The 22,022-nt window shown below is 42.7% G+C and overlaps 1 long non-coding RNA gene across 1 annotated transcript; it reads right to left on the bottom strand.

The window, feature by feature from the left end:
* Positions 1–10,590: 10,590 nt before the first annotated feature.
* On the bottom strand, positions 10,591–17,309 carry LOC130125534 (uncharacterized). Its single transcript, XR_008811441.1, has 3 exons — positions 17,112–17,309; positions 16,988–17,016; positions 10,591–11,054 (listed from the first exon to the last, which is right to left on the bottom strand). It is a non-coding gene; the product is annotated as an uncharacterized LOC130125534 (long non-coding RNA).
* Positions 17,310–22,022: the final 4,713 nt, after the last annotated feature.

The raw sequence follows: 22,022 nt of genomic DNA, 5'->3' as shown, positions 1-22,022 counted from the left end.
CAGCACATATTTTCCTCTCATTAACATTACATACATATAACAACATTGTGACTCCCCAACTTCATCAGTTCTCCTTGAAAGTGTGGTAGCTGAAAGAGGAACCTCTGCCACCTTGGCAGCTGCAGCTTCAACCCACAGTTCACGGCACATGTTCTTGGCAGCAGGCAGAATCAATTCTTCGCCGATAGTGAAAAGCTTCTTAGCCTTAGCAACACAACTAGCCACTAAGTAGCCTTAGCAACACGACCAGCCACTAAGTAGCCTTAGCAACACGACTAGCCGCTAAGTAGTCTTAGCAACACGACTAGCCACTAAGTAGCCTTAGCAACACGACTAGCCACTAAGTAGTCTTAGCAACACGACTAGCCACTAAGTAGCCTTAGCAACACGACTAGCCACTAAGTAGCCTTAGCAACACGACTAGCCACTAAGTAGTCTTAGCAACACGACTAGCCGCTAAGTAGCCTTAGCAACACGACTAGCCGCTAAGTAGCCTTAGCAACACGACTAGCCGCTAAGTAGCCTTAGCAACACGACTAGACACTAAATAGCCTTAGCAACATGACTAGCCACTAAGTAGCCTTAGCAACACGACTAGCCACTAAGTAGCCTTAGCAACACGACTAGACACTGAGTAGCCTTAGCAACATGACTAGCCAATAAGTAGCCTTAGCAACACGACTAGCCACTAAGTACGACGCTCTCAGAGCAGCAGCACGTGTAAAGGCGGTGGCTCTCAGCACGCGCTTCTGTCCTCCACGGGTTTGTCTCCACAGGTTTGTCTTTAAGTGCAGGGTGCTTGGACTCAAGGTGCCGAAGCAGTTCTAGGGCTTCATTGTCTCATTAGACAGTTTGTCTCCACATATCACACACAGGGGGCCCGGAGCATGCGAGTCACCAGTCACAATAAAGCCGTATCTCCTCGTATTTCCTATTGAAGGAAACTTCTTTTTTTGCTGTGTCGGCCTCTACTGTCTCTTATCATCGTCATTAGACCTTTTATCTCCCCTACCTCTTCTGAAGAAACTCTCATGCGACGTTTGTTTTTTACCGGTACTCATGGTAGCTAACTAAACTTAGCACAAAAAGTAAGGAAATGTGTGTTTGGTAGATTATGTCTATGTTGTAACAATGCTTCTTGGCAATAAATCTTATATCAGGCAGCTGATTGGCAGCACGTGGGGTACCAGAAGCTCAAAACAAGAGTCAACAGCAACAGCAAAATAAGCTGTTGGGCCTTGGTAGAGAAGATTTGGCAAATGTTTCATGGGCGCAACCCACATTCTCAGCTCTGCTGCTCATCCCACAAATGCATGTTCCTTACACATGTGGCCCCATTTAAAAGGCAAATAAACAGGCTTTCCAACGGTATAAGATTTATTGCCAAGAAGCATTGTTACATTTGTCTTACATTTGCCTATTGTCTTTGATTTAGTTGAACATCCATTTATAATAAAGTCTTCCGAATATTTTGGTTTCAGTCTAAAATGTATAAAGGTAATTAATATGATGTATAATGACATTAATAGTTCAGTTTCTCTCCCTAAAGGAACATCTAAAAGATCTGAGGTTAAACGAGGGATTTGACAGGGTTGTTCTTGCTCCCCTTTAATATGTATTTTAGTTGCAGAAGTGTTGGCTATTTTTATTTTTTTTTAAAATAGTCCAGACATTGAGCCTTTAAATGTGCTAGGCAATCATCTGGTCATAACTCAGCTGGCAGATGATACTACCATCTTCCTCAAGAGGTCAGAACAGATCCCTCTGGTAATCAAGAAGATAGATGAGTTTTCTAAAGCATCGGGACTACACTTAAATTTTAAAAAATGTGAACTAATTGCTATACATGACCATCCACTAATAGATTTGAATGATATTCCAGTCAAAAAATGAAGTAAAATACTTAGAAGTGGTTATAACTAAAGATTGTGAAGTTGAGAAGAACTAAATATTGAGACTGTTATAAAGAAAATACATCTATCTGAGTTCTTGGTTACAGAGGAATTCATCAATATTCAGACGTATTTTGATTACTAAAATTGAAACATTATCTAGAATTATGTACCCAGCTTTTTCATTAGCCATTCCTGACAATTTAATTAAATCCACTAATCAAACAAATTTCAACTAATTTGGAAAAACAAACATCATTATATTAGAAAAGGGGATGTGGTAAAATCCTTAGAAGAAGGGGGCTTAAATGTGATTGACTATGAGTCAATGAATGGAATGATAAAACTAAAATGGTTACAACAATTCATACAAAATAATAATGGATTCTGGTTTAATATTCCTTCTAAAATATTTAGTGAGTGCTGTGGGATAGATTTTCTGTTTAGATGTGATTTCTGTATTGCTAAACTACCGATTAAGCTGTCTAGATTTCATCAGCAGGCTCTCTTATGTTGGAAACTGGTTTATAGCACAATTTCACATAGCTCTCTGATCTGGAATAACAGATGTACCTTGTTTAAAAGAAAATCTTTATGTTATTATGATTAGGTGGAGAGAGGTATTTGGTCTATTTTACATTTGATGGATTCAAGTGGAAATCTTCTAGAGTACAATGAATTCATTGATAAATCCAATGTGACGTGTACAAAAAAACAATACTCAGTGGTTATCAAGGCAATCCCACAAGTAATGATGACTATGATAAAAGGAGTTTTGACTTATGACGTGTTAGTACCACAGATGCCTTCACTTTACATAGACAATCTCGACTTTAGGGAGAAAACTGCACAAACAAAATTGTAAGGGGTGCCCTTGCCGCCGTACTATTTCCTTTACCATTAAAAAGAAAAAACTGTTAAAACAATTATCCTAAAGAGATTATAGGCAGAATCAGAACCAGACACCTCACTCTCCATATTTCACCAAAAGCGAAAGAAACTCATTTTAAAATGATAAATGAGTTTCTGAGACAAAGACTTAATACTGAAAAAACAATTGTATGTTTTGTGATTCTGTTGTCGAACCATTAGAACATTTGGGGTTTTTTTTATACTTGTAATTATACTAGGACCTTTTGGGAATCATTTCAAAATTGGATATCTGGAAAGGACTTTCATTTGTCAAAAAGACAGGAGGCGGCGCTGGAGGTGACAGAGTTGAAGATGCTAAGATTTTCATTGGGAGTGACGAAGAAGGAACAGCCATGGAAGATGAAGGTATGACTCAACTCCTCATCCTCGATGATCTGCCAAGTGATCTACTACACAACCCAGATGGCGGAGCTACTACAGCAGGCAACATGGTACCATATCGGAGGGAAGAGTCACCGACTCACCAACCTGAAAACACCTCTCCAACCACTCATTGGGACAGACAACCAATGGCAGCAACTGTGGCTAGAGACACTGTCATCCATCTGCCCACCGCATACGGCGACCTTCGCACCGCCCTTTTCAAGGAGGAGAGAGACACTCACACACCAGTCAGGGATCTCACCACACTGATGCCAGCCAAGTCCAGCCTCACTGGAACGGGTGGTGCCCCTTGGGTAGGATGAGCTCATCCTCTATTGATCGGGTGTTAAGATTGACTGATGTAGCAGCTCTATTACCACGTAGAGAGTTTAAGTTGCATGGGGGTCAAATCTCTGACGTTGGTTCTGATATGTCATATAGTAGCCTTTGTAAACAGATTGACGAAGGTTTACAAGAGGGGTTCAGTGAATCCGAGGTCATGAGAACAGTACTAAAGATAACCAAACCTGGTACATTCAGGGACATGTTGACAAGTAAAGATGATCTTACAGTTGATGGTTTAAAGAGGATTCTCCGCTCCCACATTAGGGACAAAAATGACACTGAGCTCTTCCAGGAGTTACGTAATGCCAGACAGCAAGATAGAAAGAGCCCGCAGCAGTTTTTGTACAGAATTATGTGTTTAGAGCAGCGAGTTCTTTTTGAGTCACAACAACCTGGTGCAGGTTTTAACTATGACAAAAAGCTTGTCCAGGGCACTTTCCTTCACACCCTCTACCAAGGGTTAAATGAAAGAAACAGCCATGTTAGACATGATCTCAAACCCTTTCTCTCAGACACACGGGTCAGTGATGACTTCCTCTTAGAACTAATCACCAAATCTACAACTGAGGAAGAAGGGAGATTAAACCGTCGGAGTATAGTAGCTAAAACCAGGCCAGTAACTGTTAGTGCAGCTCAGCGTGACAAGAACGAACAGACTGACCAGACCAAACAGACCAAAGTTGACTCTGAGTTACAAGCTAATTGTGCTGCTCTCGACGAACTGACGGCACAAGTGTCCTCATTCTTTTACCTGTCTATGTATTTTTTTAAATGGTAATGTTTAATTATGAGCTTTTGATGAGAGTAGGGTGCAGGTTGAGGCAATCCCGGAGAGGTGGATGCATGAAGAAGAGGAATGGAAGTCAGTAGGAGCAAGACAGAACACATATACGTATGTGTGAATGAGAGGGAGGACAGTGGAATGGTGAGGATGCAAGGAGTAGAGGTGACAAAGGCGTATGAGTTTAAATACTTGGGGTCAACTGTCCAAAGTAACGGGGAGTGCAGAAGAGAGGTGAAGAAGAGAGCACAGGCAGGGTGGAGTGGGTGGAGAAGAGTGGCAGGAGGGATTTGTGACAGAAGGGTACCAGCAAGAGTTAAAGGCAAGGTGTACAAGATGGTTGTGAGACCAGCTATGTTACCATTTTGCTAAAGCATTTCACAGCCTTGTTTATGTTGAATTTCTAATTTTAAAACTCACATTATCTCCACCACATGCTGTTTGAGTCCCTGGAAAATATAAAACAAGTGAGAGGAGTTTAGATCCTGAAATCACCATGTCTTTCTCATGACTATCACATATTCATCTGTAAATATTATTACCTTTAGCTCTCCACCTGTACACGATGAATGCAGCTACAATTAAGAAGAAAAAGACCAAACCCACAGTCACTAAGCTGACAGTCTGGACAGAAAAATCTGTGGAGGAAAAAGAGCAAATACAAAAACATATCACATGATGGCAAAACTAAATCAGGTAAAATATTTCTGGAGCTTCTTCTTGTGGGCTGTGGAGCTAAAACCCATTAAAACCCAGTAAAGATATGCTGGTTGTGTATCCTTGTAATGAGCTACAAAATAAATGTTGCACTCATGAGCAAATTGTCATTGCACTGTATTGTCAGGTCTTTTCTGCTGCTGTTTGTCTGACATGCTGGTTTTATTGTGTGTTTGCTATCACTAAAACTTCAAACTGAATATGAAACTAGAAGGTACAGTTCATACTGGCATGTGTTGCCATGGCTACGTGGTATAAAGCTCACTCTCCCTTGGTTTTGGAGCGGACGGAAGAGGAGAGAGGACTTCGGTATTTGCACTGCCACACTCCCAGAAGGGCCCACCCACCTGCAGACCCCTCCTGGGGACCCAGGCCCCACCAGGCCTTCACCCAACACAACACAGCCATGCCAGACCAGCCCGGCGCACCCAGTAACCAAAACCAGCCACCTGGACATGCCCCCAGCCAACAGGACCCGCTCACCGCCCCCAACCGGACAGACCTGCTCGCCGTCCCCAGCCAACTGGACCTGCTAACCGCCCCCAGCCAGACAGACCTGCTCGCCGTCCCCAGCCAACTGGACCTGCACACCGTCCCCAGGCAACTGGACCTGCTCACCACCCCCAGCCAACTAGACCTGCTCACCGCCCTCAGCCAACTGGACCTACTCACCACCCCCCAGCTGGTTGGCCCCAACCAGCCAGCGCACCCAGAGCCGTCCAGCTGCCCAAGGAGCCCACTCTACAGGGCCCCAGCTATGCAGACACCCCCAGAAGACCACAGAACTTCATGGATACCGGTATGGGTGAAATCAAAGAACTACTGCAGTACATCTGTACCAAACTCATATAATATCAATACAAACAAGGTCAAGGTTTTCCTATAAGTAAACACATACATGGATACATAAACTAAGATTAGATCCATTGTAGGAGCCATTTGGTCTCATCTCATAAGCACCTAATTGGTCCACAGGGGTCACTCTAATTGCTATGGGCTCACAGCAATTTCGGTGGGAACATTCAGTCAGGTGATAGGTGTGGCTTGACGGAGGGGAGCACACAGTTTTCTTGACCACTTCACTGCTGCAGGCCGCACTAGGCTGGCAAACGATACAAGTGTAAATTTGGAATATTGGACTGTTTATGATGTGTGATGTTTTATAGATTCATCGTGGCGAGTAATAACTATGGAGTTTCAACTTAAACAAGTCTGAACATTATTTCATATACACACGTAACGCGAAGTGGCTACAAGCGCGTCAATTAGGTGCCTGTCTAGCAACCCCTCAGGGGCTTCAAGTGTGGGCTTAGTCTCTACACCCATTATGCATCAATAGTTTAATAATAATTAAAAAATACGTTCAGTCAAAGTTCATCATTCTCTTTTTGATATCTGATGTACATGTATGCAGGTGTATATGTACATACGTATGTGTGTGTGTGCACAAGTACTGTATTTGTATGTGTACATATATGGATGCAAGTAAGTGCGTCTGTATGTGTACATGGATATATGCTGTATGTGTATATGCAAGATATGTGTGTACATGTATATGTATGCATGTATATGTGAGTAAATGTATGTATATGTACATATTTGCCACTTACAATATACATTTATATACATTCCACTAATGCCTTTGCTTGTCAAATAACAATTATCTGTTTTCCAAGTTTATCTCTTTTCAATAACAAGACATTTCAACAAGAAACGAGTATCGCTATAAGTACATGGAATATCCAAGGTCTGACATCATCAGCCTTTGGTGTAAAAAGCCTAAAAAGAGATTTACAACAATGCATCAAGAACACAGACATCATCATTCTGCAGGAGACATGGTGTAAGGAAGACGTTGCCACTCACTGCCCCTCAGAGTGCAGAGAGACCATTATACCCTCCCAGAAACTCAGCACCACACATCAGGGCAGGAACTCAGGGGGACTCATGATATGGTACAACGCTAAACTACACAACTTTATAAATCTTAAAAATCTAAAAATCACACGCTTGGATAAAAATGAAGGAACATCTCCTCTCAGCACAGAAAGACCTATTCCTCTGTGCTATACACGTCCCCCCTAAAGAGTCCCCCTCTTACAAGGAAGACACTTTCTCTGAGCTTGAAAAGAGACGAGCCATTTCCAGGCCCGGGGAAATGTGCTCATCTGTGGTGATCTGAATGCCAGGACAGGAACCCAGCCTGATTCCACTGAGGAAAAAGGAAATAACTACATAACTAACAAACTGGCATATATTAACAACCTGACCTATTCCCACAGAAATAACCACGACCACAGTCCACACAAACAGAAAGGACTCGCTGCAGCTCTGCTGAAACCTGGGTGTGTACATCGTCAATGGCCGGGTACGAGGGGCCTCTCTAGGGCCATACACATGTTGCTCCCCTCTTGGGAATAGTACAGTAGATTACATGATAACACATATACATCCTTTTTCTCTCACAGCATCCACTGTTAATCCACTGACCCCTATGTCTGACCACAGCCAAATCACTGTATACATCAAAAAGACACACACACACACACACACACACACACACACACACACACACACACACACACACACACACACACACACACACACACACACACACACAGGTTTCTTCCTTTTCTATTTTTTGTTCTTCTCGTCTTTGTCCTTCAAGTTCAATTAATGTTTGCACTACTAAATGTATTGTTAAATTGGTTGCTTGGTTGTTTTTAACAACACAGCAACTTTGTTTTCTATTATAGTTTGTCTGTTATAAACTGTACTGTACTGTTTTGTCTCTTGTCTCTTTTTCATCGTCTTCTGCTTTTTCTTTGTTTTCTGGACAGAGGAAGCAACGATGCCCAATGAACAGGAGCGTCTCTAAAGAGGTCACATTGTCCCGTTTATCAGACCAAGTGAAAGGAAATAATTTGAACACCTCAAAATCATACTTTACCAGACATGTGAAAGATGAAGTCAAATATCCCCAGTCTTTCCCCAGTACCAGTCAGTTGACAGCTGAATGTCTCCTTCTTCTGGGTGGTTGAAAGCATCATAGTGGAGTTACAGAAATACACTGTGTTTTCCTTGCCAACACAGCTCACCTGACTATCTTTCTCATCCACCCACTCCACCTTTATAGACCGTTCATGTGTCACCACAGAGCAGGAGAGCGTCAGGCGGTCAGCGGTCTTCTGGCCAGTCACTGGAGAAGATGGTGATGTGTGTAGAGGAAGACAGCGACATGGTACCAAGTTATAACATCATTAAGACATTACTGCCGTGGTCATTACTGTCTCCTGTCCTACAGCAGCTCTGAATAGTTATAAGAATGTGGATGAAGATGAGCAGGATACAGTACAAATACTCACTGCTTACAACAGAAAGATAAACATAAGAATAATCTCGTTGGTATGGGAGTTGTTGTTGGCAGATGTACAGACCAGCGTCCTCGACTGTCACCTTCTTAATAAGCAGAGAACAGTTTGGTGTAATACTCAGCCTGTCTGCTCTGGAGTTGGTGACGTCATTCCTTCTAACTTGACCACCAGAAACCAATACTTGTGTCTTATCATAGTTACTGAAGAGCCACGTAGTAGTACTGAAACAGTTTTCTGGTCCTGATCTCACACTGGTACATGGCAGAGTGACCTCATCATCTCCATCTCTCCTGTAGATGGAGAGATATCCTTGTCCGGTAACTGCTGAGGAGAAAATATTTCTTATTGATCCAAATGAATAAAACCCACATAACAACACAGCTGGTACCAACACAGTTGGTGTGAAGAGATATTTGAAGACTGGCAGATAATGCACTTCAGATCTTGACTTTCAGGAATTCACTATATGAACCATTCAGCATGTTTTAAATAACATCATAATGAACGATGCTCACAGAATGAAGAGTGATTAATACATCATGTAATAATGTTTCCATGTTAAGCAGAAATTAATACGATGTTGCTGAATGTTGTTATTTATCCATAAGCTGTTATCTAAGATACATTAAAATGTGTTCTTACCTGCTGCAGGAAACAGTATTATCAGAAATAATGATGTTCCACTCATTCTCAACTCAGCCATTCTGCTCTGTCTGTCTGTCTGTCTGTCTGTCTGTTGCTGCTGTCTTCTGTCGGTCTGTATGTGGACTGGGTGTTGGTACAGAGACAGATATATCTCCTGTGGTTAGTTCTGCTTCTCAGCAGTGAGCAGGTTTATTTTATCACACCAGACACCACTGCTGATGAACTTCATGTTGCTTTCTTTCAGGAAAGAAGAAGAAGGAAGTTGTGGGTGAGGTGTCATTGCTGTTAACATGGAGTACAATCTGCTTCTCATTTTCACTGGTACGATGATCTTTCACACACACACACACACACACACACACACACACACACACACACACACACACACCTAGGGGCAGGTTAGTATGACCTACTTGTCGTTGGACTGTGGGAGGAAACCCACGCAGACACGAGGAGAACATGCAAACTCCACACAGAGGACGACCCGGGACGACCCCCAAGGCTGGACTACCCCGGGCTTCGAACCCAGGACCTTCTTGCTGTGAGGTGACAGCACTAACCACGGCGCCACGTGCCGTCAGTGATGAAACGTATCTGTCAGTAAACGGTGTGTCCAGATGAACTGATTCAACCTTCTTTGACTTTCTTACCTGGATTCTTGAACATGCATCAAGACTTTGTGGTTGATAAATTTGCCAATCAAGTGAGCGCCAAGTGAAGCCTCAGGAAAGTTGGTCCACAAGGATTCAAACCATTGATTTAATAGGAACAGATGCATTTTCACACCTGCACACTTAGAGGCAACTTCAAATACTTGATATTTAATTATAAAAAGCTCAACACTATTACACATATAAAATCAACAACAACAAAATATGACTGTTGATAAACTACAAACTAACAGGAAACACATTCACCCCTGAACTCAACAGCATGTCTGAAGTGACTGTTTGATGCCCCAAATTGTCATTAATTAAACTAATAAGCTTCCTTTATGTGCATTGCAGTTTTACATTTGGTGGCTCTGCTCTACTTTTATGGCTGTGCCTCTTTTTGCGTCACTCCGCCCTCTTGTGGACGAATAAAGCACTTTCCCAAAGACTTCCTTAACAACACATTCTACAAATACTCATTAAAAGAATAAATATACAGCACAAAATAACGTGTAAAACTACAAACATGTTGAACTGTCAATTTTATTCCCTCATCTATCGTAAACAACCCGTTGTAAAAGTAAAAACAAAAATAACTGCTTTGAAATTAAGTGTTTAATTGTGTAGGATTACAATTATATTTACCCAATAAAGTAAAACCAACAAGTAACAAATGATAGACTTAACTATGTTTTCCATTGCATATGAATACAGTCTGTTGAGCACGGGCATCATTTGGTGTCATACTGTCAGTTTTGAATAAATGTGACAGTAAAAGTAAAAATACTGCATCTGAAGCAGTATTTACACATATACTTGTGCAAATGAGTACTCTGTGAGAAGAACATCACACCACATCTCTTGTTTTACACAACAAACACCTACAGTGTGAAGAATGGCAGAGCACTGATGCAATCAGGTAGCAGGGTTTCACATGTTTACACACTGTCATATTGAGCTTATCAAAGACCTGATGGCTTCTGAATAAGCAGGACTAATGCATGTTGTCTTCATAACAATGTACCACGCACAAGCCAGTGTAGCTTGACACAAGACAGAAAACCAGGAGAGATGCAAAACTGGTTGTAGCACGACGAATGTGTAGACAACACATTCACCTTTGTGAATACAGCCAGTGACAAATGTGGATTACAGACCACAGACTAGATGTGGAGAGGTTGACCAACCACTGACATGTGAGTGTGGACAGAAGCATCGTCAGGAGCATGAAGCTACCAATGCAGAGATGTCATGACTGCATGGCGTCTAATATGAAGGAGGAAGTTCAGAGGAAGGAGGAAGTGGCCACAGTGTGATGCGTCACTTCATCATCAACATCACCATCAAGACCCTGTAGGACAGAGCAGCACACCACACGAGGCGACACAACACTACGTCACAACACACAATGACACAACAAAGAGCCTTCAGCCCTGCTCTGCTTCTTCTTCTCAGATGACGGAGGTCTAGGTGAGACCATCACTGGGATCAGCCTACACAGTTTAGGACACATGTTCGGCTCAACGTTGGTCAGCGGCACACAGATTTGTACTGAATCATTGTCCTCCTCCTATTCTATATGTCTCTATTTTCTTCTATTCTATCCTTAATGAAATGTGGAAGACAGAACGGGTTGCCTTGACAGGTGTCACGATGCAGTGGTGTCAGTAGAGCGACTGGTTGCAGCACTGACAACAGCTTACGTAGAAGCGACTGACGCGGTCATAGAAGTGCAGGTAGCTGGAGTAGGAAGAATAATAGAAGTAGTAGTAATGTAATAAAAGAAGCAGTAGTAATAGATACATAACTAATAGTAGTAGCCTCTCCTTCTAATAGTAGTTCTAATCCTTGGTTTTTATTTAGTGAAATAGAGTTTACCCCTGTGTCAGAATAAAACAACCATATTGCTTTTTTACGTGTTTATTCAAAAAGTCAAACCGGAACTACATGCAGACACTAGAGGACAGTACAGCGCATTAGCGACAACCATTGTCAAATTACTGTATTACAACACTGCCACTAAATTTTACAATAGCATTAATGCGCTTCACACTAAATTATATTACTAAGAGCCGTGCTCTCCTTCACAAATAATGTCAAGATAATAAATCTTTAAACTGAAAAAACTTGCAAGATTCATTTTCTTACTATTTTCAACAGAAAAACAGTGCCTATTACAGTAAACAGAATTACATAGGGAAAAGCCCAATCTCTCTCCTAAGATATTCAAACTTCTGTTTAGTCAGTGGCTTGGTCAAGATATCTGCCTTCATGTCATTTGTTGGGCAATATTGCAGTTCTATTTGTCTATTCTGCACACATTCACGGATGTAGTGGTAGCGAATTTCTGTGTTTAGTCCTTGAGTGATCCATTGGATTCTTCGCGATTGCAATGGCTCCTTCGTTGTCCTCCAGGATCACTGTGGGCGTAGCATCCATTCCGAGATCATTCAGTAATCGTCTCAGCCAGGTACCCTCTTGAGCAGCTTGACTGAGTGCGACGTACTCGGCTTCTGCTGTTGAAAGTGCAACTGTTGCCTGTTTCTTGCTGAGCCAGCTCACTGCTCCTCCACTCAGTAAGAATATGTTGCCGGTTGCTGAACGGCGGTCATCCTGATCACCGGCCCAGTCAGCATCTGAGAAGCCGATCAAAGTTCCAGACTCTGACCTCTCATACTTGAGAGCAAGGTTCACTGTACCTTTCAATTATCGAAGTATTCTCTTCACAGCAGTCAGATGCGCAGCATCTGAATTTGCGTTGAACTTTGATACAGCACTCACTGCTTGAGCTATGTCTGGTCGTGTGGCCATCGCAGCATACAGCAGACTTCCTACCATAGATTGATAGGTACTGTGGTTCACAGGCTTACTGACACCACCACTTTTTTTCAATTTGACATTGGCATCAGCAGGAGTTGCAACAGGATTTGCATTATCCATCCCATATTTCTGAAGAATGGCTTCAATGTAATGCTTCTGATGAAGTAAGACACAGTTCTTTTCTTTGTCTTGGACAACAGAGATGCCCAGGATATAGGACAGCTCACCCATGTCCTTCATCTTGTAGCACTTCTTGAGAGCCATTTTCAACTCGTTCATGCTTGCAATCGACTCCGTAATCAGAATCAGATCATCCACATAAACAGCGAGTATCTCAAGCTCTTGTCTTGATCTCACAAACACACAGGGGTCTGATGTGCTCTGTTTAAATCCAATTTCCATCATGAACTCCGTGAAAGCCTTGCTCCAGCAGCGAGAAGACTGCTTCGGTCCATAGATTGATTTCTTCAGTTTACACACCAGGTGTTCCTGCCCTGGTTTGATGTATCCCTCTGGTTGTTCCATGTAGATTTCTTCTTCCAGATGTCCATTAAGGAATGCAGTTACTACGTCCATCTGGTGCACATGTATATTGTTCTGGATGGCAAAGGACAGGAATGTACGAATTGAGCTGAATCGTATCACGGGTGAAAGTTTCATCATAGTCAGCACCATACAACTGTGAGTTGCCCTTGGCGACGAGTCTGCACTTGTATCTCTCCACTCGTCCATCACTATGATGCTTGACTTTGAACCCCCATCTTGATCCTATGGCCTTTCTATCCCTTGGTAAATCAACTAAGTCCCACGTCTCATTTTCCAGAAGCGACTCATATTCCAAGTCAGCCGCCTCCTGCCATTCCTTTGCATTAGTACTCAACATTGCTTCTTTCAGTGCGCTTGGCTCTATGACACAACACACATTGGCATGATTATCAACAGTCACTATATCAGCAAACTCCTCATATCCATATCTCCTTGGAGCCCTTCTCTAACAGCTTCATCGACAGTGACCTCGTCATCTGGTGTTCCACTCTTATCTGTGTTCATGGTTACCTCGTTCTCTGAGCAGGTCACTTCCACTTCCTGTTTCCAGTCGAAGTCTGTTTTATTAAAGATGATATCACGACGAATTAGAATCCTCCTTTTCTCTTCATCAAACAGGCGATAGCCTTTGGCATTGTTTGCATATCCCATGAAACGAAGCTTCACAGCCTTCTTGTCCAGTTTTCTTTTCTCTATGTCTGGGATATGTGCATAAGCAACACAGCCAAACACTCCCGTGTGACTCATGTCCGGCTTTTTGCCACACCATCTCTCGTAGGGTGTCTCATGTTTCAGGGCAGATGTAGGCAGCCTGTTCTGTATGTAAGCTGCGGTTGCTAAAGCCTCTGCCCAGAACATCTTTGGCAACTTAGCACGAGACAGCATACGTCTAGCTGCTTGAATTAATGTCCCATTTTTTTCTTTCTGCAAAACCATTTTGTTGAGGTGAGTGAGGTACAGTCATCTCATGGTGGATACCTTGAGCCTTCAGATATTCTTGAAACTCCTTTGATGTGTACTCACCACCATTGTCTGTTCTGTCTCGTGACGTTCTGCCCACACTCATTGGAGAATGTTTTCTCAAATTCCTTGAATTTGCTAAGGACTTCACTCTTCTGTTTCAGAAGTATACCTTGCAGCATCTAGCGTAATCATCGATAAAAGTCACAAAATATTTTGCTCCACCTATAGATTCAGTCTGCATGGGACCACAGACGTCGCTATGGATCAGCTGAAACTTGTGTTTGGAACGGATTTCTCCAACTGGCTTGTATGGCTTTCTAGACAGCTTGCCTTCCACACATCCTTCACAGAAAGGAACCTCTTTCTCTGCAGAGAAGTCCACTCCGTTCACCAGATCTTTTAGTTCCTTCAGCTTGGTGGTGTGACCCAGGCGCTGGAGCCACAGGCTGGCTGCTACTGATGCACTTGATGCACCATGACAGACAGACGAACTTCCTTCGACGTCCAGCTGATACAGCCCGTTCAGATCTTTGTGTTCCCATTCCTTGAAGAGTTCCATCTTCCCCACGTATGTAGCAGCAAGACTTTTTAAACTGCACCGTATTTCCTTTTCTGGCAGCAGCTCCCAATGAGAATAGACTCCCAGATAAAATTGGAACATAAAGCACGTCATACATTGTGACATTTTTTACATCACTTACTTTGAAAGTCATTCTCATTTTGACATTGCCAAGTCCTAGAGCGTCAACCACCCTGCCGTCACCGAGTTTCACAGACTGTGCTTTTGAGAATTGCTGGTAGTCTTGAATAATTTCTTTATCACATCATGTGCTTTGATGCTCCTGAATCAATCAACCATTCGACCTGTTGTGGCCTCTCAGTCGGGTTTGCCTCTTTAGCGACAAAGGCACTTTCAGATGAATCTTCTGCATCTTCACACGTCATGCTTTTGGCCTTGTGGGTTTTCTTTTTCTTTTTCCAACGTGGACAGTCGCGCTTTATATGTGCTTCTTTTCCACATTTGTAACATTGCCACGTAGTTGGTCTTTCAGTTCCCACTGCCTTGGAGTTAGCCTGCATATCTCCACGAAATTGTGATGACATGACTGATGCACCACCTGACGTAGCACCACTGGAGTTATCATTAGCATTCACTGGCTTTTGCTCTTCATTTATTAATGCTTGCTGAACAAACTGCAGTGTCAAATTGTCAATCTTTGTTTCTAGAGCAGTGATAGTTGTAGCATAGCTTGGTGGCAAACTACCCAAGAGTGGTATAATTTGGTCTTCCTCTTCAATCACACAACCTATTGCTGCTAGCTGATCAGTCAGTTCCTTTATTCGTTTTAAATGTTCATTTAAACTTTCTCCTTCCTTCATTTCACATCTGAAATGTGTTTTCTTCAGGAACAGTTTATTTGCCAAAGTATCTCTCTCAAAATGTCCATTCAGTGTGTTTCACGCCTCTTTTGGAGTCTGGCAGCTTGTTATCAGGTACAACTGGGGTGTACCTACATTCAGCACTAACACAGAGAATGCCTTCCCTCTCCGTTTCGTGAATTGAGCTTGTGCGTGTGCATTAGCATCTGCAGCTAGGATATCCATCTCCATTAGCATGCCCCATAGTCCTTTCACTTTCAGCAAGTGTTCCATCTGAAGTTTCCACATTGCCCAGTTCTCTGGTCCGCTCAGCTTGTCAATAAACAGCTTTTCTTCCATTGTGAATTCCACAACACCGTTTATCTCACACAAAACTCCATGTAAAACAGCCTTTTAGCGACGCTCTGGGCCCATAACCCATTGCTTTTTTACGTGTTTATTCAGAAAGTCAAACCGGAACGACAAGCAGACACTAGAGGACAGTACAGCGCATTAGCGACACCCATTGTCAAATTACTGTATTACAACAAACCACGCTACATGATTTCATACATCCCGACCTTGTTCTATTCTATTGTATTCTATTGTATTCTATTCTGTAGAAAGTGTAAATGACCTCACGTCGTCCTGATTGGCTGCAGGACCGGGCTGCTTCTCTCAGGGCTTACCATCACTGAACAAGGTGACACCCTGTCCAGATACAGTTAGTCAATATCTCTCTCTCTCTCTCCCTCTCTCTCTCTTTCAGCGGAGGAGCGAGTGAGCATGCTGAGCAGACGTGTGTGAGCGGTTGTGAGTGGTTTCTATCTTTAGTTTTCCTTGTGAGGCTTGTACATAGTGAGTGTGTATTGTTGGGTTACTGGTTTAGTGTGTATATAGGGAGGTTTTGGGGGGTTGTGTGTGTGGTTGCAGTCAGCCAGCGTTTGCAATGCGTGAATGAGAGGGAGGACAGTGGAATGAGGGGGAGGACACACACACAGAGTTGTAGTAAAGTTATAAAACAGCATATGCTCTCTGACCTCTTCTGAAGCGTCTTGCAGTATTATAGGAACAAACATTATCAGATCAGTTGGTCTTAACAGGAAATATCATGCTAACCTTTCAACTCACTGAGTTACAGCACAAACAAAAACATGATATACCATTTTTATCTAAACTTATTTCTGATTTCTCCCAATTTAGTGGCCAATCGCTCCCTATTTTAATTCAAACACCCACCCTCGTACTGCATGTGTTCGCCAACTGCATCTCTCCGGCCGGCAGTCTGGAAGGAGACGCCTCGCCACTTCCGGGACAAGGCGAATCCAGGCCGAACCACTGCTTTTTCCCAACACACACAGAGACGCATTCATGTGACGAACACAAGCCGACCCCGGCCCCCTCCCGAAGACAGCGCTGCCAATTGTTGCTGCTTCATCGAGTCCGGCCATAGTCGGATCTGAGTTCCCCAGTGGGCAACTGCATCGACACAAAGCCGATGCTTAGACCGCTACACCACCGCGGACTCCACAATATACCATTTTTAAAAGCATTTCACAGCCTTGGATGTGTTGAATTTCTCATTTTAAAACTCACATTATCTTCACCACATGCTGTTTGATTCCCTGGAAAAAAAATAAAACAAGTGAGAGGAGTTTAGATCCTGAAATCACCATGTCTTTCTCATGACTATCAAATGTGCATCTGTAAATATTATTACCTTTAGCTCTCCACCTGTACACGATGAATGCAGTTACAACTAAGTAGAAAAAGACCAAACCCACAGTTACTAAGTTGGCAGTCTGGACAGAAGAATCTGTGGAGGAAAAAAGAGCAAAAACAAAAACATATCACATGACGGCAAAACTAAATCAGGTAAAATATTTCTGGAGCTTCTTCTTGTGGGCTGTGGAGCTAAACCCCATTAAAACCCAGTAAAGATGTGTTGGTTGTGTAACTTTGTAATGAGCTATAAAACAAATGTTGCACTCATGAGCAAATTGTCATTGGACTCTATTGTCTGGTCTTTTCTGCTGCGGTTTGTCTGACATGCTGGTCTTATTGTGTGTTTGCTATCACTAAAACTTCAAACTGAATATGAAACTAGAAGATGCAGTTCATACTGGCATGTGTTGCCATGGCTATGTGGTGTAAAGCTCACTCTCCCTTGGTTTTGGAGCAGACAGAAGAGGAAGGAGAATTTAAACCAAGCCTCACCTTCAAAATCACACTATCTGGTGTGATAAAAAAGGACTCCTGTCTTGTCAGTATTAAGCTGTAAAAAGCGGTTTGCCATCCAGTCCTTAATGACCATCAAATAATCATGAAGAACCAGCACTTTATCAGGCTTGTGAGGGTCGAATGGCCCTCCCACAATCAGTTGTGCCCCAACTATAACATCCAAGGCGATCAAATTGACCATTTTGGATTTTCAAAGTTTACACTTTGTGAAAAAAATACAGACCTACAGCTCCCTGAATGCTCCTAAAACTGCATATATTTGCATCAAAATAAGTTTTAGATCAATCGCACAAAAAATGTATGATAAGATCTACCTAAAACGGCTATGAGCGGTCAAAATGACCGCACGTCATTGTGCACGTCATGTAGTTTTTATGACGTGTGTTGGTCGCGTTATTTCCTTCACGAAGTTAATTACTCTGTCCTAGAAAACACACTAGCGTTCTCCAGTGCAGACAAATAGTCTAAACTTGATTTCTGATTATTGCCAACATGTCTGGGTACAGCCGCCGTTTCAGACACACCATGACTACCACCGAAACGTTGCTGTATTCACAGGCGTCAGACAGCAGCGATTTTAAATTGTCTGAAAATAGTGTTAAAGTTGATAAAATGTTAATTTTGGTGCCAGTCGTTTCATAACAGACATACTAACATATACAATGCATCTCAGTTGGGTATTTATCTTGACAGAATATAAAGTTTAAAAACCATAGGCCGTGCTAGTAGTTTTTAAGTTCTGGTCATTGTTTGGGATTGTTTCAATTGTTATTTTAATTATAATAATTTCTTTTCTTACATTTCACGTTTCATAGGCAGGCCTTGTTACGTTTGTTAGATGAGCAATATGTGTTTTCCGTTTTGTTTTTCAGGGAATATTTTCACTTTTTCAACTTTGCTATTCAATCAACATTGTGAATTCTTTCCAGTCCAAAAGGGTGTAAGACAAGGCTGCATTCTATCGCCTCATCTATTCAGTGTCTACACAGAGCAGATAATGAGAGTGGCTGAAATTGAAGAGCTTGGGATCATTGTAGGTGGACAGGTTATCGTAAATCTTCGCTATGCGGATGACACGGCACTCGCATCAAACACTAATATGCAGATTTTGCTGGATCATGTCAACCAAGCCGGAACAGTAGCTGGTCTAAAGTTAAATGCAAAGAAAACCAAAGTCATGCACATTGGTGGAAATCAAGACACTAAAATATGTATTGAAGGCGAGGCTTTAGAAAGTGTAGAACATTTCAAGCATCTGGGCTCGATCAAAAAGGCAAATGGTTTGTTACTACTGACATCATAATGAGAATCAGGATGGCAAAGCAACAAATGATCCTACTAAATAACTTATGGAAAGATCGCGGCATCTCAACCAATCTGAAAATTAAAATACTACAAACAGTCGTATGGCCAGTCATGATTTATGGAAGTGAAAGATGATTTTTTCGTAAAATAGATGAAAAGTAAATAAATGTTGCCGAAATGTGGTTTTACTGCCATTTGTGGAGAATAGGTTGGATAGAAAAACATACAAATGAAAGTGTGCTACAGCAACTTGGAACAAATCTATGATCCTTCTGTCGACCATTCAGAGACGAAACCTAAAATATTTCGGCCATGCTATGCATCATAAGACCTGCAGTATTATGAAAAATATGCTGCAAGGCAAAGTTGAAGCCAAAAGGCAACGAGGCAGACCAGCAATCTCGTACCTGGACATCTCAAACTGGACGAAAATGGGTAAAACGGAAGCCATCAGAGCATGTGAGGGGAGAGAGAAATGGTGGACAGTTGTTGATCATGTTTTTTGGCCGCCACCATCATAGCGGATGATGCCGACCGGCTGACCGGTTCAAGTTTGACCATGTCTCTCTGAAGTTTAAATTGTTTAGAAATAGTATTATAGTTGTAAAAATGTTAATTTTGGTGTCAGTCGTTTCCTAACAGACATATTAAAATATGCAATGAATTAATATCTCAATTGGGTATTTATGTTGAGAGAATGTAAAGTTTAAAAACCGGCGGTCATTTTGTAGGCCCATGGTCGTTTTAGGTAGGAGTAAAATCCTGGTCATTGTAGTGTTAAAAGCATAAATAACAACAACACTGACTTACATTCAGGGTGTAAGACCTTATTCATCATCATCTCCATTATTTAGCTCTTGTCTGATTCTCTCAACAATTTTCTGTAGTCTATACACCTCCTGTTCAGTGAAATCCCTCCCTTTACTGCTCATCTGTAGCCTTGCAGAGTTAGCGAACAGCTCTGTCAGAGAAGTAATCCTCAATTTTCACTCCCTTCATGTTCTTTGATTTCTGTAAGAAGTTTGATTTTTCCAACACTGTAAATTCCTTAGGTTTTATGACTAACAGCCACTTCACAGTCACAAGTTCACTCTCCCTATCAGCAGCAGAGTCCTCCTCCATACTGGATCCAGACCCCATATCTATATGTTTTTCAGCTCTCTTTCCTCTGGTCTTACTCGCTATCCCTTTCTTCGCCTGTGAATTTCCACTGTTACTTTCAGATTTCCTTTTTAGATGTGTCACTCTTAGGGCCTCATCCTCGTCTTTCATCTCACCTTCACTTGCTCTCAACATGACATTCTCTGCAGCTCTTTCACTGACAGTCTTCCTTTTGTTTTGCAGCCTCCTGTCCCTCACCTTCCTCACCCACCCTCCTGTCTTGTTGTACGTCACCTGTCTCCTCCTGTCCCTCCACACTTTCTTGGTTGTCTTGTCTCATTGTCCCCATCTTATTCTGGTTCTGTTGCTCAGTTTCCCCTCTTCCAGCAGGTGCCTTATCAGAGCCATTCTGTCCTGATGTAGAGTTTTTCTCTGGACATGAGATGTCCCTCTCTACCACAACTGAAACATCTCATATTGTTGGATGTTACACAATTAACATAATCAAAGTCATCCACTGTCAATTTGAAAGTTACGTTCAGCTCCTCCTGTTGTTCAGGATCATGTGTAGCTGCGTTCTGTGTGACACCACATGTTTTAAATGAGGAGACTTACAGCCTGAGAAGACTTTCCATATTTGGGAGACTATTTTTCCATGTCGAGATAACTCCCGTGTCAACACTTCATCTCTAGTGAGCAGAAGAACGTTTGATAAAGTCACCTTTTTTTCCGCCAGTGTGGCGAGAGGCAGAACAGATACGAACGTATCGTTCATCACAATCCCTTTCTCCACCACCGCGTTCACATTTTCAACGCTGTCCACAAATATGACCACCGCATTGTTCATCCGAGCAGCGGACTTAATGCTGCTGTAACCCACAACCTGCCCCACCGCCAGAGAGCAGTGCTGCACTGAACAAGGGATGGTCAGCACCATCTTAATGCCGTGCTTCCTAATCAGTTTGGACAGATCCATTCCGGTGACTAGCACGACTACAAACACACACAACCCCCCTAAAATCTCCCTATATACACACACCAAACAAGAAAACGCTACATTACACACTATTTACAATATTTACAATGAAAGATAAAGATGGCAAAACGTTGGAAAGTCACACACTCCGTAGAGATCGCAACACATGCTCATATGCTTCGCTCACTCAGTCACTCCCCCATCCACTCAGAGAGAGAGAGAGCGAGAGAGAGAGAGAGAGAGAGAGAGAGAGAGAGAGAGAGAGAGAGAGAGAGAGAGAGAGAGAGAGAGAGAGAGAGAGAGAGAGAGAGAGAGAGAGAGAGAGAGAGAGAGAGAGGGGTGCAGAGTAGGGCTGTTTAGAGGGGCCCCACTACTGCACCGTCAGGACACTCCTAGCCCCCAGCACAGGCCTCCAGACTGACACCATTGTTTTTAAGAGTGTGCGAGTCTAAACATTACGTGGTCGCACTGGTGCGAGTGCACCATTCATTCACATTACTGTCTCGGTGTTGTGGTGTGCCTTGCACGGGCTGCCTACTGCTGTGCCAAGTGGCTGAAATAGAAGTAAAAGGCTACTTGTTTCTTCTCCCCCTGCGCTCTCAGTCGATTATCTGCCTGAGAACAGTGTCATCGTCAGTGTGCGTGTGTGCGTGTGATCAACCTCTAGCGTTAACGTTAGCAGTTCCCCTGTTCCAAAGGTGAAGCGGTCTATAGACGATTATCTAAAAGAACGAAACGATGAGAGACAGGAGAAAGCTGGAAACAAGAGAGAGGAGGGAGCTGGCGGAGACTAGAGAAAGAGGGTAGCTTGTGGAGACGACGGGGAGGAACCGACAAGTCCCGACTCAGACACTGACGGCTGCAGGGAGGGTGCAGGTGCACAGGGAGGGAGAGCCCGAGCGTAAGTTGAAAAAGTACTCCTCTCAACCACAATGACTAACGAGTACCCGTGGTTGTGTTACGAGGAGAATGCTGTGCTGTGTGTATGTTGTAAGCAGTGTGGTCCGT

Source organism: Lampris incognitus, chromosome 15 (assembly GCF_029633865.1).
Source record: "Lampris incognitus isolate fLamInc1 chromosome 15, fLamInc1.hap2, whole genome shotgun sequence".
Classification (NCBI taxonomy): domain Eukaryota; kingdom Metazoa; phylum Chordata; class Actinopteri; order Lampriformes; family Lampridae; genus Lampris; species Lampris incognitus.
Note: the sequence above shows the minus strand (reverse complement) of the source record. Positions and strands in the feature narration are given on the sequence as shown.